Consider the following 12,187-nt stretch of genomic DNA (forward strand, 5'->3'; position numbering starts at 1 on the left):
AGTCGGGTGATCTAGGTGGCCAGAGCCCTAAACTCGCCAGCGAGAAAGGGCTGCCTCTGTTATTATTAGTACTTTATTCATTTGTATAACCTCATTCATAGAATCATAGAATCCTAGAGTTGGAAGAGACCACAAGGGCCATCCAGTCCAACCCCCTGCCAAGCAGGAAACACCATCAAAGCATTCCTGACAGATGGCTGTCAAGCATCCGCTTAAAGACCTCCAAAGAAGGAGACTCCACCACACTCCTTGGCAGCGAACAGCTCTCACTGTCAAGAAGTTCTTCCTAATGTTTAGGTGGAATCTTCTTTCTTGTAGTTTGAATCCATTGCCCCGTGTCCGCTTCCCTGGAGCAGCAGAAAACAACCTTTCTCCCTCCTCTATATGACATCCTTTTATATATTTGAACATGGCTATCATATCACCCCTTAACCTTCTCTTCTCCAGGCTAAACATACCCATCTCCCTAAGCCGTTCCTCATAAGGCATCGTTTCCAGGCCTTTGACCATTTTGGTTGCCCTCCTCTGGACACGTTCCAGCTTGTCAGTATCCTTCTTGATCTGTGGTGCCCAGAACTGGACACAGTATTCCAGGTGAGGTCTGACCAGAGCAGAATACAGTGGTACTATTACTTCCCTTGATCTAGACGCTATACTCCTATTGATGCAGCCCAGAATGGTCTACATCCGATGAAGAAGCACTGCTTTCGGAAAACCAAGGAATTTTAATTTTAGCTTCTGAAAATGTCAGGTAATGCCATCTAATAATAATTAATCATAAACATAATAAATAATGTATAATATAACTGCAAATACTTGGAAAGCCAGGGATAGCTTCGTCGGCAGAGCAGGAGACTATTAATCTTAGAGTCATGGGTTCGAGCCCCATGTTGGGCAAAAGATTCCTGAATTGCTGGGGGTTGGACTAGATGACCCTTGTTGTCCCTTCCAACTCTACGATTTTTAATGATTTCTATGCAATTTTATACATACAGTGGTACCTTGGTTCTCAAACTCAATCCGTTCCAGAAGTCCATTCCAAAACCAAAGCGTTCCAAAACCAAGGCGCGCTTTCCCATAGAAAGTAAAGCAAAACAGATCAATCCGTTCCAGACTTTTAAAAAACAACCCCTAAAACAGCGATTTAACATGAATTTTACTATCTAACGAGACCATTGATCCATACAATGAAAGCAATAATCTATGTACTGTACTATAAAATAAGTAAGACAGCACTGTAGATGATAAAAATTATCATCCACGCAGTCACAAAAACAAATTAACCGAAAACGCCTCAAAAACAAAAAAGCAAAATAAACAGCAAAAACAAAAGAGCAAAGCTTAATCCGTTCCGGAACTCCGTTTGACTTCCAAAATGTTCGAAAACCAAGACGCAGCTTCTGATTGGTGCAGGTGCCCCGGAAACAATAACCGACAGCCGCATTGGATGTTCGGCTTCCGAAAAACGTTTGAAAACCGGGACGCTTACTTCCGGGTTTTTCGGAGTTTGGGAACCAAGGCGTTTGAGAGCCAAGGTACCACTGTATTTCACTTATCAAGCAAACCTAAATCACATTACTTTAACCGAAATATCTTTTGAATTCCCAAGTCATGTTGCAACTTTTTAGCAACCCTCATTTTTGCAAGCGGGAAGTTGGAAAATCCAACACGGCCTACAGTGTCGCCATGTCACGGGCCCCTATGAAAAGCACAGGTTCTTGCCCTGGTAAGGAAAGGCGATTGTGAAATCCAACGGTCTCCACTCTTAATAATAATAATAATAATAATAATAATAATAATAATAATAATAATAATAATTTATTATTTATACCCCGCCCATCTGGCCAGGTCTCCCCAGCCACTCTGGGCGGCTCCTTCCCATCCCATCCCCTTCTTGCAAAGTTGGCACCAGAAAGTCTAATATTAGCTTTTGGGCTGCAAGTGTTCACCTCCCATTTCGGACCCTCCTTGTCATGTCCGTTTCCAAGCGAACATTAAGGTCAGCCTTGATAGAGCAAGGGAACGACGACGGCGACGGCGACAACCAAAATCCTTCTCTTAAACAGCCTTGGCTGGAAGGATGGCAACAAATCCAGCCCGCCTTCTTAATAATCTTTTAATCTGCTGCTAAAATTCCACTCTGAAAGCTCTTTTCAAGCGCTGCAGATTCACCGCTAGCCAATTCCAATCGAGCAAAGCAAGAAAAGGGGAGAAAAGAAACACACTCTTCGCTGGATCTCGTCAGTTCCTTGTACCAATCGCTCCAATTTAATTCACTGCCAAGGAACCACTGGGCTGAATCGTGGGAGGATTAACACACCTCTCCCCATACACACACACACATACACACACACACCCAAAGAAAATCACAAACCCACAAAGTGATTCTAGCCGATTGGTAGCTCCTGCCTCCCAATCGCAAACTGGGAGCATGGAAGCTTGCAAATATCGTATCTCCCCCCCCCCCCCGGTGTATAAGACGCCCCCTATTTCGGGGGACTCCAAATTAAGAAAACACCCCTCAGCACTACCTGTGTATAAGACAAGCCCCAATTTTAAACCTAATTTTTTGCGTTAAAAAAACCTAGTCTTATACACAGAAAAATATGGTATATCTCAAGCTGGGGACTAAGGTTAAGCCCGAAAGCACAATCTCAGATCCACCCAAAGCATCGTTTGTTTTCTCAAACCAGAACCACGAATGTCTGCCAGAAGAAAGGAGAGAAAAAAATTCGGGTCACGAGTTCAGATTCAGGAGAAAGGTTTCAGCTGACGGTGTGGGGGGTGGGACGGGACCAGGAATAAGCATCACAGTTTTCCGCCGCACAGTGCTTGAATGTTGTAACTGAAGGCACGATGATTCACAGCCACAAAAGAACTAATATCTTTCACCCGTCTCTTTTGCAAGTACATATTGTCCTAAATAATGCGCTGTCTTGCTCACGGACTATTTTAAACTGGCTGTGTGGGGAGCAGCGGTTGCTGCAAGTTACAGGGAGCGGCCAGGACAGGTGTTGCAGTTCTGCTTTGGATTGGGGTTGCACCCCAAGTTCGGTTCGGTTTGGGGGTCCTCATCGACCAGGTGTTGCTTTTGGGCCCTCGGGTATCATGCCAGCTTGGGCTGGGCTGCCAGCTCCATCCTTTTCTGCAGCAGACAAGCCTATCTGCGGACATTTACGCTTTAGGAACCTATAGGCTGGACTACTGCAACTCGCTCTATGTGGGGCTGCCCTTGAAGAGCGCCCACAAATTCCAACCGATCCAAAAAATGCAAAATCCGCAATATTAATTAGCGCTGGCTAGATTGAGCGTATTGCCTTAAGGCAGGGGTGCAGAACCTCTTCGGGGTGTTATCTCCCCACCACCTGGAGAGCCAGATTTGGCATGTGGGCAGGATTGCCCACCTGTCAATCGTCACCTGGTGTCACCTTGACATCAGGTGATGCTGAGCTCTGATATCCTGATTATTGGAGTTCCCAGGGCTATCTGAAAGCCTTTTGAGGCTTGCGAGGGGCTTTCAGACCGTTCCCATGCTCCAGTTGCAGCCTTTGGAAAGCCCTGAACAAGTGATCAGAAGGCCAGAATAAATGTCTTTCGGAAGCAGCACCTGCCCACTAGGGTTGGGCGATATCTGTTTTATTACATAGCGACATATCACCAGCTAAAGATTGTCATATGCCGATATACCACAATGTCTGTAATAAGCATGGAGCTATGTGGAGCCATTGGCTGGCTTCACGGTTTCCCCCACATTGCGATTTTTGCACAGCACACAAACACAACGATTCGTGATATATCGCCAGGTCAAAAATGATGAAACTGATACCATGATAAGGACTTCAAACCGGATTGGGGCGATATATCGACATATTGCCCAGCGCTACTTCCCGCAGGAAAGTCTTACGTACAGGAGACTCTTCCCAAAGGGAGACTTCCCTACACTCCTGTCGTGAGCACCGGATCGGATTTCGAAGGACAACTGCCCTTCAGTTCTTGCACTGTTTCAGAAACTGTGACTTAGGTGGGTTCACCGTCAGATGGGAAGTGAATCAGATCTATCCCTCTTCCCTAATCTGGAATAGAGACTGGCCTGTGTCCATTTTCACTATGGCGACCTCGGATTGGAATCCCCAATCCTATGCACATCTGCTCAGAAGTAAACCCCACTGGGTTATGGTCACCTCGTGAGAAGAGAAGGCGCCCTGGAAAAGACCCTGATGTTGGGAAAGATGGAGGGCACAAGGAGAAGGGGACGACAGAGGATGAGATGGTTGGACAGTGTTCTCGAAGCGACCAACATGAGTCTGACCAAACTGCGGGAGGCAGTGGAAGACAGGAGTGCTTGGCGTGCTCTGGTCCATGGGGTCACAAAGAGTCGGACACGACTAAACAACAAAACAACAAAACCCCACTGGACCTGATGAGGTTACTCTGTGGTGTAGTGGCTGGAATGCTGGACCAGGACCTGGGGGAGCAGGGTTCAAATCCCCATTCAGCCATTAAGTTGACTGGGTGACCTTGAAACAGTCACTCATTCTCAGCCTAGACTACCTCACAGGCTTGTTGTTTATGAGGAGAAAACAGGGAAGAGAAGAATGTACGTCACCACCTTGGAGGAAAGGTGGGATATAAATGCCAAATATAAATAATATGTATAGGTAAAGGTACCCCTGACTGATAGGTCCAGTCACAGACGACTCTGGGGTTGCACGCTCATCTCGCTCTAGAGGCAGAGGGAGCCGACGTTTGTCTGCAGACAGCTTCCGGGTCATGTGGCCAGCATGACTAAGCCTCTTCTGGCGAACCAGAGCAGCGCACGGAAACGCCGTTTACCTTCCCCCCGGAGCGGTACCTATTTATCTACTTGCACTTTGACATGGTTTTGAACTGCTAGGTGGGCAGGAGCTGGGACCGAACAACGGGAGCTCACCCCGTCGTGGGGATTCGAACTGCCGACCTTCTGATCGGCAAGGTTTAGACCACAGCGCCACCCGCATCCCTTAAATAATATGTATACAGAGAGTTATTATTTTTAGTACAACTGACCGATACACCTTATGTTCTGGGAAACAACGGAAAGCGATTCCTTTCCAGCTTTAGAGTACTAGGGGAGAACGCTGGCAGCATTAAGATAAATTCAAGAGTGTAAATAAGTTTTGATGGATGCAATAGTGGAATACTGAATGGTATAGTTTTTTTGTAAAATATGCAGGGATCTATGATATGTAAAATGAACCATAGAAAGAGAAGAAGGGAAGTCACTGATATTTTAAGGATGTAAAATGAGTATTTTAAATTGCAAAACAGAAAATTTTATAAAAATTATGTGAGAGAGAGAGTAGTAGTAGCTTCCCAATTTGTTCAGGCAGCTGCAGAAAAAAAATCTTCTCCCAAGCAATACAACCAGTGAAAGAAATTAACAAACATCATATTATTTTTTATCAAACAAGATATTGCCCTTTCCAATGGTGTTGCGAACACCATGGAATGAAGCAAAGGAAGCAGAAGGAAGGAACTTTTCTCGTGACAGAAGAATGAGGCAGTTTTAGGATAGGTTGAGGGCCATAGAGAACCACAGAATTGTAAAATTGGAAGGGGTCCCCAAAGGTCCTCTAGTCCAACCCCCTGCAATGAAGGAATCTCAGCTAAAGCATCCATGACAGATGGCCATCCAACCTCTGTTTAAAAACCTCCAAGGAAGGAGAGTCAGAAAGTTCTTCCTCATAGGACAACAGTCACGAGAAAGGAATCGGTGAGGAAGATTAGCTGTTGCAAGACAGTGCCATAGAGAGAGGAGAGGTTCAGATGTAGAAAAGCCATTCCTAAAACGTGTGCAAACTCTATGGGAGGGAGGAACCCGGGAGGTGCGGGGCTAAGATCTCACTCCCCCAAATAAAGCATCTGTTTGCAGGCGACACAAAAGGCGTAGCAAGTCGGAGGTGCACTTGACGGTCACACTGGAACAAGAGTTTGCAGTTTTAAGAACTCGATAAAGGCAGGTTTAAAAACTGCATTTGTCTTTCGCACGTACAAATCAGCAGTGCGTGGGAGGCTCCGAAGGGCATGGAGAGAGACAGACACATGCGAAGTCGGTCGTGGTCCTTGTCCCTAAATAGAACAAACGGCACAAAACTCCGTATTCCCCAAAATTGCAACCTCAGCGGCTGCAAACGCCGGCAGAAGACAGGTGGGCTTGTGGGGGCTGGAGGCAGGAAGCCAGCAGCCTCATGGCAAGTCAGATCACTGGCCCAACAAACAAGGAACTGCCTTGATCAGAATAGCAGCAGGTCTTTGTGGTTTCAGGAAAAGAGAGAGAGAGAGAGAGAGAGAGGTCTTTCTCATTGCCAGTGGTAGGCTGGTACCCTTTGGGACTCATAGAGCGGAAGGCAGGGAGACTAACACTAGGTGGCGCTAGAGAGCACAGCAGGCAGAGCCAATGGCAGGCACAGCCAACGGATTCTAGCGTTGTCCGTAATCACACCGTTCAAAGATGGAGTGAACTCTTTATTAACACGACTTCCACAAACTTAGTTGAGTGTCAGGCCTAAGGAGCAGAATGGCTAATTCCTGGCAGTCTTCCTCCATGAAATTAAGTTGCAGAGACTGAAATAATAATTAATAATAATAATTTATTATTTATACCCCGCCCATCTGGATGGAAAGCTTTCGCCTCCTCACCAAGGCTCTTTCCAAGCAATCGGAGACTGTGTCTGCATGCAGCCAACCTCTCCTCCACCCCTTTTCATGCCTCTTCTGGTTCTGGGAGATCAGGGGGGAGGGGAGGTTTTCGCAGCAAAAAAGGGGGGGTGACACCCGTGACTCTGCACCAGCCAGACTCTTCTCTGCCTTTCCTCCCTCCTCTCCTGCTTCAGCTTCTGCCCCTGATTCTGGACTGCTCTCTGCCACAGACTCTCCTTGCTCACTAAGCCCTGTTACCTCTTCAGCTTCTGGCACCTCCTCTTCTCCCTCTGACCACTCATTGTCCCACCACCAACCCGGGCTCTGAGCCTTCTTCCTTTGGGGGTTCCCCAGCTGGTTCCTCCCACCATTCCTCTGCCTCCAACCAGTCCAGTACACCTCCCCACTGAGTTCTACGCTTGGCTAAGGAGGAGGAAACCAACAGGCAATGCCACCCCCCAAGACTGGCTGTAGTTAAGAAGGCAGGCAGATGGGGGCTGACTTTGGCTGGGCAGTGTCCCTCTTGCCCTAAAGGACCAGTCTCCACTGCCCTCTGCCTTATCGTTTTATATCACAATGTCTGAAATAAGGATGGATCTACGCAGAGGTGCCGGCTGGCTTCATGGGTCCCCCCCACATTGTGATTTTCGCAGAGCACAAACACACACATCATAATTTGTGATATATCGCCGGGTCAAAATTTATGAAACAGATTGTCACAATATGGACTTCAAACCAGTTTTGGAAGATATACAATGGTACCTCCAGTTGCGAACAGGATCCGCTCCGGAGGTCCGTCCACATCCTGAGGAATTCACAACTGGAGGACCGCTTCTGTGCATCGCGTGGTTTAGTGTATGCGTGCGGCACAGTTTAGTGCTTCTGGGCATGCGTGTGTGGCGAAACCTGGAAAAATACTTCCGGGTTTGCTGTGTTTGCATCCCGAAGATTATGTATTGCTATATCACCCAGCCCTACTGGAGTCCTGTGTCCATTTCTGGGCACCACAGTTTAAGAAGGATACTGACAAGCTGGAACATGTGCAGAGAACGTTGAACAAGATGACCAAGGGTCTGGGAAACCAAGGTTTACAAGGAACAGTTGAGGAGTTGGCTATGTTTAGCCTGGAGAATAGAAGATCTAGAGGAGATAGGCTAGCCGTCTTCAACTATCTGAAGGGCTGTCGCATGGAAAGGCGCAAGCTTGCTTTCTCCTGTTCTGGAGGGCGGGACCTGAACCAATTCAAGTTACAAGAAAGGAGATTCCGACTAAACATTGGGAAGAACGTTCTGATTGTAAGAGCTGTTTGACAGTGGAGCGGACTAACTTGAAAAGTGGTGTGCCTCTGTTGTTGTTGTTGTTGTTGTTGTTGTTGTTGTTACTATTATTATTATTGAATTTATATACTGCCCTGTACCCAGAGGTCTCAGGGCGGTTCACAAAACAAAATCAAAATATAAAAGCACAAAATATATACTGTAATCAAAATAAAAACAACAACCCAATAACTCTTCTCCACCCCCCCCCAAAAAAAACATTTTAGAAGGGCATAGGATGTCAATCAAATCAGCCAAAGCCTGGTTAAAAAGGATCGTTTTTGCATGGTGTCTAAAGGGGTATAATGAACTTCCCTGGGGAGAGCATTCCACAGACAGGGAGCCACTGCAGAGAAGGCCCCGTTCTCTACTTCCTTTGATTAGAGATTGGATGGCCATCTGAGTGATTATTTGCTGTGATTCCTGCATTGCGGGGGGTTGGCCTAGATGACGCTTGGGATCCTTTCCCGACACCACAATCCTACAATTCTGGGAGTCTATCACAGGTGGTTTATTCCAAAATCTGGGCCCCTACATTCACCTCCTGTTAGTATTGCTTTTCCTCCTCCTCTGGTGTCTCCCACTGTGGAAATGCAGACTGAGAGCATCCCAAGTGGGGCAGAGACTCATTCCAGAGAAAGGCCACTTTTGCCTGAATGGGCAGTGAAGACTTACACCAGGGGTCAGCAAGGTTTACCTTTACTGGGCCGGTTCACTCCAGCGGAAATCCCTCCGTGGGCCAGATCACACACGTGTGGCCGCGGTTTTCGGTGTCTGCATCTGCACAGATGCGATTTTCGGCGTCTGAGCATGCGCAGATGCGATTTTTGGCACCATGGGAGTGAGTCGCTGAGCAGGTTTAGCGCAGTGCATGGGGACTCGCCGAGTGGGCAGCTCGGTTCAGGGGCGGCTTGTGGGCCGGTTAAATGACCCCCATGGGCCTCTTGTGGCCCATGGGCCTTAGGTTGCCTACCCTTGCCTTGCAAAGAACAGCTGCACCACAGATCTGGTAGAAAGCAGCTCCTTCAACCAATGGGGTGCTCCTTCACCAGGAAGAAACCTTTCGCTCTCTCGCTCTCCTAGATCGGGAGATCAAAGGTTTTGCTGGAGTGTGAAAGACAACACGGATGTGCATGCATGTGTAACCCTGCCAACATACTTATCTCATGCCCAACCGAGCCAGCGTGAAAATAAGCCCGAGTGCAGGGTAGCTAGCAAGGGGGTAGCAGAGGATGGGGAGGGAGAGAACGCTACCCAGCTCTCTCCCTTATCTCCACTGCACTGCAGTTACGTGCTCCCTGAGCTCTCTACTAGGGAGATGGGGGGGGGGAGCAGAAAAATGCCTTCCTAAAGCAGCTCAGAAATCCAGCTTCAGGATATAATAATTATATATGTGTGAGAGAGAGAGGGAGAAATTTGCAGGCACAATGACCCAGTTATGCACTGGGCCAACTCTAGAGATGAGCAGTAATGAGGAAATGCTTCAGCAGACCAAAGCCACTTGATTCGTGTGTGTGTGTGTGTGTGTGTGTGTGTGTGTGTGTGTGTCCCACACACTCAATATTGTCCCCTATAGTACAGGTCTACCCAGCTACACTTGCTGGATGGCTCTCCCCGAAGAGATGCGATTTGTACTCTCCTCTCCCTCGCTCTCTATTTTAGGAAACCTTGTTAGGTATGGGAGAAGGAAGGTTATGGACGCGATGTAGAAGAGACCGGGTGGATTTCAGATGCCCCAAATAAAGGATATGCCAAATTCACAGGATCTGGATTATTATCATTTTTTTTGAAGATATGTCCACGACGACAGGACTGAAATGAAATCCGCTTTAAAAAACAACAACCCACAAACGAAGGCTCCATCTTCAAGAAACGGGAGATCTCCGGTGAGCTCGGTGATCCATGCACAGCCAAAGAAGAGACCTGATCATCGTAGAATAATATATCCATGCGTATAGGGAGCCAAAAACGATGTGAAGGAGGGTTATAGCAAGCAAAAATGTTTCGGTCTACACACACACACACATAGAGGAAGAGGACATTTAATCCTTCTGCTCAGCTGGACAGCATGTCACGTTTACCAGGAGTTTATGGACACCCTCGCTTTGCAGCTACAATGCTGCCGACATTAAGAAACCAACCAACCAAAGGGCATTATTTAGCCATTTCGAACCCCTCTCTCCCAGTTTCTGCACCTTGGCTTAGCCTAAAAAAAAGGGGGGAGCGGGTTCCCTCCCCTCCCCTCTAGTTTGCCAGCGAAATGGCACGCAGCAGTAGCAAACATCCAGAAAAAGCAGATGACATAATTTGCAGCCATCCCCTGTTCATCACCCAAACGCCAGCACCTCACCTCGCGCTCTGGATGACACCCCATTTATGACATCATCTTAAAAAAAAAAAAAACCACACACACACAACCTTAACACCAACCATCCCTGATCATACCTGCAAGGGGTTTTACGGTTTTACTCACACAAACGCACGTACATCCTTTATCAATGGGTGGCTGCTTCTTCAACATTGCAAGGCGGGAGGGGTGGGGTGGGGAAAAGCAAGCGAAGAGGCTATACCCGCGCCCCAGATGACACCCCCCCCCTAAAAAAGGGAAGAAATTGATGGAAATATTTTATTCTGGAGCAATGCACACATTGCAACGGAGATGAACGCCCCTCCAATCCCCACCCCACCCCCGGCGTCAGATTATATTGCAAGAAGCAGAGGTCTCCAAGCTCACGGGGGTTAGGTGGGGGAAGGCAAACTAAACTAACAAGCGGCGGGGGGGGGGGGGAATCAGAAGAGGTGGCGAGACTTATTTCCGAGGACCCCCGCATCATTCTCCGCCGTGCACCACATTTTAATTGCAACAATATCTGCACACGCTCCGTCCTCCCACAGAATCCTCTTCATGCACTGATTTCCTCAACCCTGAGCGATTTTGCAAAAGGGGAGAAAAGGTGGTGCGTGCAAACGTAACCAGTCTTCCACCACCATGCAAGCAACAACCACCACCACCCCGCCGGTCCAAGTGTGTGTGGCGACGCCTCCCTCTCTCCCTCCTCCTGCGCCCCCTCCCCAAATCCCTCCCGGGCGTGTAGGCAAAGAGGTACCTCTCCTCCTCCCCGCTGTGCCCTTACTCTTTGCAGGAACGCAGGCGATGCGCCCTGGGCGCGCAGCAGCTCCTTCAGCCGGGAGGCGTCCGGTTTTTAATCCTCTCTTTTTTTGGTGGCGGCGGCTCGGGATGCAGGAGAGAAGCATGCACCACGACGGGGAAGGAGCTTGGAGTTCAAAAATGAAATGCAACCGAAAATGACGACCTCCGACCAATTGCACGGGGGCGGAATTCAAAGCGTGCGCTCAGGCGGCCATCCGGCGATTCGCGGAGCCTTTGCGAGGAAGGAGGCGAGCGGCGCTGCAGGCGAGCGGGCTGGCGGCTCGCATCCCGGCCAGCGTCACCGATACACACGCGCGCACTCGCAGACACGCATCTTGCCCCTTTTCTTGCGGCAAACGGCAGCCAACCCCCCTGGCCACGCCCCCCTTGTCACAGCCCCAGCCTATCGGAGAGCAGGATCCGGGAGGAGGGTGGATCGCCTGCCCTTTTTAACTCTTCCCGCACTGCAGCGCTCCAAGGCATGGAGGAAGAGTCGGGGCTGGTCCACGCGTGATGGGAGATGTTTGGGTTTGATGAGATTTTTATTTTTTGAACACGTTTTATTGTCTCATTTTGCGCGGATTGCTTTTTCTGTGCACCGGTTAGAAGTTGCAAGTGATGAAGCGTTTCCTCCAATTGGGAAACTGAATCCACGTTCATAAATATTGACCTTAACAGATTGTAGAACTGGGCGCAAGCTAACGAAACAGACATTTCAACAGAGGCAGAACATAGGCAGAAAGAACCGGCTGCTCAAATATAAGATGGGGGACACCTGGGTTGACAGACATCCAGGGGACATGTGAAAAGGATCTAGGGGGTCTTGGTGGACCACAAGTTGAACATGAGTCAATAGTGTGATGCGGCAGCAAAAAAAGCTAATGCTATTCCAGTGTCCAGATCAAGGGAAGTACTAATACCACTCTATTCTGCCTTAGACCACACCTGGAATATACAGTACTGTGTCTAGTTCTGGGTGCCACAATTTAAGGAGGATGCTGACAAGCTGGAAGGTGTGCAGAGGAGGGAAACCAAGATGACT

The 12,187-nt window shown here is 48.4% G+C and overlaps 1 protein-coding gene across 1 annotated transcript in view; it reads right to left on the minus strand.

The window, feature by feature from the left end:
- LOC117053340 (leucine zipper putative tumor suppressor 3-like) overlaps positions 1–11,512 on the minus strand; it is a 69,531-nt gene extending 58,019 nt beyond the window's left edge. Inside the window, exon 1 of the mRNA XM_033161012.1 lies at positions 11,129–11,512. The gene's annotated coding sequence lies outside the window, so the exon portion shown is untranslated. The remainder of the gene's footprint in view (positions 1–11,128) is intronic.
- Between the last annotated feature and the right edge of the window lie 675 nt (positions 11,513–12,187).

This window comes from Lacerta agilis, chromosome 9 (genome assembly GCF_009819535.1).
Source record: "Lacerta agilis isolate rLacAgi1 chromosome 9, rLacAgi1.pri, whole genome shotgun sequence".
Taxonomy (NCBI): Eukaryota; Metazoa; Chordata; class Lepidosauria; order Squamata; family Lacertidae; genus Lacerta; species Lacerta agilis.